This window comes from Rhinatrema bivittatum, chromosome 7, assembly GCF_901001135.1.
Source record: "Rhinatrema bivittatum chromosome 7, aRhiBiv1.1, whole genome shotgun sequence".
NCBI lineage: Eukaryota > Metazoa > Chordata > Amphibia > Gymnophiona > Rhinatrematidae > Rhinatrema > Rhinatrema bivittatum.
The window spans coordinates 214,692,166-214,696,830 of NC_042621.1; the positions used below are offsets into that span (position 1 = coordinate 214,692,166).

A 4,665-nucleotide genomic window follows, 5' to 3' on the forward strand; every position below is an offset into this window, starting at 1 on the left:
GTTGTGTGAATTGGGAAAAATTTGAGTGATTATGGTTCAGGAACATGTTTCAGTAGGAGGGGATTTTAATCTCTCCTTAAATCTTAATAAGGATAACTATCCACAACATATGGATGGGTTAAAATCACACAGAACTAAATTAAAGTTTCTTAAAGAATCATGGGGGTTGCAAGATAGCTGGAGGTTGATGAATCCCTCGGTGAAAGATTATACCTTTTATTCTAGGGTATAGAGCTCTTATTCTAGGATATACTTGATGTTAGGCAGTAAATTCAGGGTCAGGGGTGTAGTTCATCAGGTATAGGCCTGATCACATGGTCGGACCATGCACCAATCTTTGGAGCATTTTGGTTTTTGCAGAAAGAAAAAGTTCAAAAATACTGGAGGTTAAATAACTCTTTATTGAATGATAAACAGCTATGTGAAGAAATAAGGGAAGAGATTAAAGAGTATTTTCAGCTTAATGACTCAGGCGATGTGTCGATTCAGACTCTCTGGGATTGCTTTAAGGCTGTCCTACAAGGTAAGTTGATCTCTAAGGCTGTTTCTGTAAAAAAAAACCAAACACAAAACAAACACAAAGAGAGAAATCAGATTTATTACTGTCAATTAAACAATTGGAGCAGAAACATAAATTGCTTAGAGGTAAAAAGTCTTAAGGAGCTGGATGAGAAAAAAGAGGCAAGTTGAATGCCCTCTTGTGTGCAGAAATTCAGTTTAGAGTGGATGTGTCCCATCATGAATACTTTGAGGAAGGTAATAAACCTGGTAAATTGCTAGCATAGCAGTTAAAAAGGGCAAATATCACAAAGTCAGATCCTGAAAATAAAGAGATGGGGCGGGGGACATTGTCTATGACAATGACCAAATAGGGGATAGATGTGCCCAGTTCTGAAAGGAGTTATATACAGGGGAAAGTTCTATTATGGATGAGGATACTGATGATTAATTATAGGGTGTTCACCTGCTCATGTTATCAGAAGATGTTTCTCGGGAGGGGAATTATGTTGCCATATCATCTCTTAAGATTAATAAAGCCCTGGAATACATGGGTGCATGGGGCTTTTCTATAAGAAATTTAGGGACTTGCTTTTCCCTCCATTTCAGCGTCTTTTCAACACACTTTTGCAAAATCCAGTTTTGCCTACTTCTATGGGTTTGGCGGGAACCCTCCTAAACTGGGCAAGGACAATTCTTTATGTGGTTCCTATAGACCATTTTCATTATTGAATTTAGATTTGAAGATATTGGCAAAACTTTTAGCAGCTAGATTGAATAGAATGTTACCGGATTTGGTACATGTGGACCAATCTGGCTTCATTCCGGCAGGCAGGCTGCAGATAACATCTGTAAAATTGTAAATTTAATTTGGAATGATAGGGAAGAGAAGGTACCATCAGTTTTATTAGCTACTGATGCTGAGAAAGCCTTTGACTGTTCATTGGGCATTTATGTTTAAGGTCTTACAGAAGATAGGGATGGGTTCTAACTTTTTGATGTGGTTGAAGGTTATTTATACCACCCCACGGGAATGTATTAAGGTAAATGGTTCTTATTCGGATATTTTTGAATTGGGCATGGGTACAAGAGTACCCATTCTTACCCTTATTATTTGCGTTGGTTATGAAGTCTTTAGCAGGGAATATTAGGCAAAATGGGGTCATTAGAGGGATTCCTATTGATCATGCCCAAATTTAAAATATCCCTATTTGCGGATGATATTTTATTTACTATAGCTAATCCTCTATTGTCCTTGCCTGTTTTAGTTAAAGAACCGGATAAATTTAGTAAAGTTTCTGAATTTAAACTTGAACATGAGCAAGTCGTAATTGTTAAATAGTTCCCTAGACGAAACACAATTAGGCTTAATAAAGAAGAATTTCCCTTTCAAATGCTTGAAAAAATTATTCGTTATTTGGGAATTCAGGTGGGAGCGGATTGGAGACAGTTGTTTGATAGGAATTATATACCTTTACTAAAGAAAACAGTTAAAGATTTGGATATATGGTCCCCTTACAACTTCTTATGGTTAGGCCGAATCGCCACTGTTAAGATGACGATTTTACCTAGATGGCTTTATCTTTTTCAGATACTGCTTATTGATGTTCCACTCACTTTCTTGAAAACACTTTACAAAAAAGATTTTCATTATATTTGGAAGAAGAGTGCCCCCAGGGTGGCAAAAAGGGTGCTTTTCTTGAATAAGGACAAAGGTGGGTTGGCTGTACCTGATTTTGAGAAATATTAGTTAGCTGCTCAATTGAGAGCTGTTTATATTTGGTCCTCTAGGTCTGCCCTTAAGCAGTGGGTATATATTGAGCAGGCTAATCTTATCCATGGATCATAATATTCCAGGATTTGGGGTCTGCCAGAGGTGGGGAAGCACCATGATAGGATAAATCCTTTTTTAGTTGTGACGCTCACACTGGTCCGTACACCGTCTGCTTGCGTCCGTTCCCGGGTCCAAACCTTGACCGAGCTTCCCTTGTCCCTTGGAAACTCAAATAGTAGTTTAAACGTATTCACCTTAAAAGTCCCCAGGTGGGATTTGAACCCTCACCACCTGGATGGAAGGCAGATGCCTTCCCCACTGAGCCAGCAACTCACTTTACAACCACTGGCTTCAGAAGTCCCTCTCAAAGTCCATAGTTCAAGAGTCTGGCCCCACTGGGCCTAACTGCCACCTCCCTCCATACCTCTGGGACCTCAACCCTTAGGGATGTGAATCGTTTTAGGACGATTAAAATTATCGTCCGATAATTTTAATATCGTCTTAAACCGTTATGGAACACAATACAATAGAGATTCTAACGATTTATCGTTATAAATCGTTAGAATCGTGAGCCGGCACACTAAAACCCCCTAAAACCCACCCCCGACCCTTTAAATTAAATACCCTCCTGCAGTCGATCTCCTGCCGGCGCCATTTTCCGTACGAAAACGATTCGCGGCGGGAAATCGCTCCCTGACCCCCGCTGGACCTCCAGGAACTTTTGGCCAGCTTGTGGGGGGCCTCCTGACCCCCACGAGACTTGCCAAAAGTCCAGCGGGGGTCCGGAAGGACCTCCTGCCGTCCAATCGTGTTCGTCTATGGCCGCCGCCATTTTTCGGCGCCATTTTCCAAAATGGCGCCGGCTGAAGACAACAAGATTCAGGAGCAGGAGCCCGTTCCGGACCGCTGCCGTTCCGGACCGCCGCTGGACCCGCAGGTTATTTAAGTCATTTGGGGGGGGTTCGGGAGGGTGGGGGATTTAATTTAAAGGGTCGGGGGTGGGTTTTAGGGGGTTTTAATGTGCCGGTTTTGCGATTTTTAGATTTTTCACGATATTTTACCCCCCCAAACGGCAACAATACGATTCCCTCCCCCTCCCAGCCGAAATCGATCGTTAAGACGATCGAGGACACGATTCACATCCCTATCAACCCTTCCCCAGAGATACAGCCACCCACCAGCAGTTCTCCAGGCAAAGTGTCTTTATCATAAGTCCAAACCAACAGAAGTCCCCACGCTCACCTTCCTTGTGATAGTGGATGCAGTCCTTCACATCATCAGGGATCCAGTGTCCAAGTTTCCCAGAGTAGCCCGTTCCTTCCTCCTCAGTCCCCGGCAGGAGACTGAGACTGCTCTACTAGGGAGTACTTTTTATCCTGTGGAAACTCCTCCTCCTCTGCCCACTGATTGGCTCTGGGGAGGTCCCACCCTTAATCCCCCACACCTGTGGTTCCTCTGTCCTTGTAACATCCAGGGGAAGGAATCAAGGGACGTCTCTAGTCTGGTGTTGCTGTATTTTCCTTCCCCCCCTTTCCCTTGAATCTTTGGTTCCTAGCTTTCTTCTTCCTATCTTAGTCTAGCATAGTGACCCCATCACATTAGTGTTGACACTGAAGATCTGGCGAAACTGGAGGAAATTGACAGGCCATGAGTTTTTCTCTCCGATGTTGCCTCTGTGCCTTTACAAGGGGGTACACTGTATAACTAGTTCTATGGGTGATTTTTACCGGTGGAATTAGAAGGGAGTTTGGTGTTGCACACAATTGTTTGATGATCTGAAACTGTTAGATCTTGATGATATAAAATTGCAGTTTGGTCTCCCTGAGTCTGAACATTATAGATTTCTACAATTACCGCATTGCCTCTCTAGTGATTCCATTAAATGCCAGGTTGCTTGTGCCTTCTCTGATTTTGAAGATTTGTGTTTTCAGCAAACCTCCAATAAGGGTCTGATTTCCAGAATATATGCCTTGTTGTTTCCTAAGCAAGTTCTTCCATTTAAACATTTATTTATTATTTATTTATTTGCTGAGTGTTATATACCGTCATTCGGTAAAGCCTTCATAACGGTTTACAAAAGTTCAGATTACATGTGTTGGGCTAGGAATCTGATTGGGGGAGATCCTGGTCCGATAAACAACGGGAGTCATGCTATACCGCAATAGCTAAGAGCTCAATTTCTGCTAATTGTTGCGTTCGTGCCTGCTCTTGCCCTCACTCCACCCTCTCTACCTCTGAGGCGACTCCCTTCGGGTCTGATGGACAGTTGCTGCCATGGCTTCTCCTCGCCGTTTCTTCCTGGAGTCCCCGGGCTGGCCTGATGCTGCGGATCCGCCATGTTCATGATGACGTAGGGCACGCGCGCGCTCTGAAGTTTGTATCAGCAAGGGCGC

General features: G+C 43.2%; 1 long non-coding RNA gene across 1 annotated transcript; it reads right to left on the reverse strand.

Annotated features, from left to right (window-relative positions):
* Positions 1-381: 381 nt before the first annotated feature.
* LOC115096262 lies at positions 382-4,461 on the reverse strand. The gene is made up of 2 exons (XR_003858005.1): positions 3,515-4,461; positions 382-547 (listed from the first exon to the last, which is right to left on the reverse strand). It is a non-coding gene; the product is annotated as an uncharacterized LOC115096262 (long non-coding RNA).
* Positions 4,462-4,665: the final 204 nt, after the last annotated feature.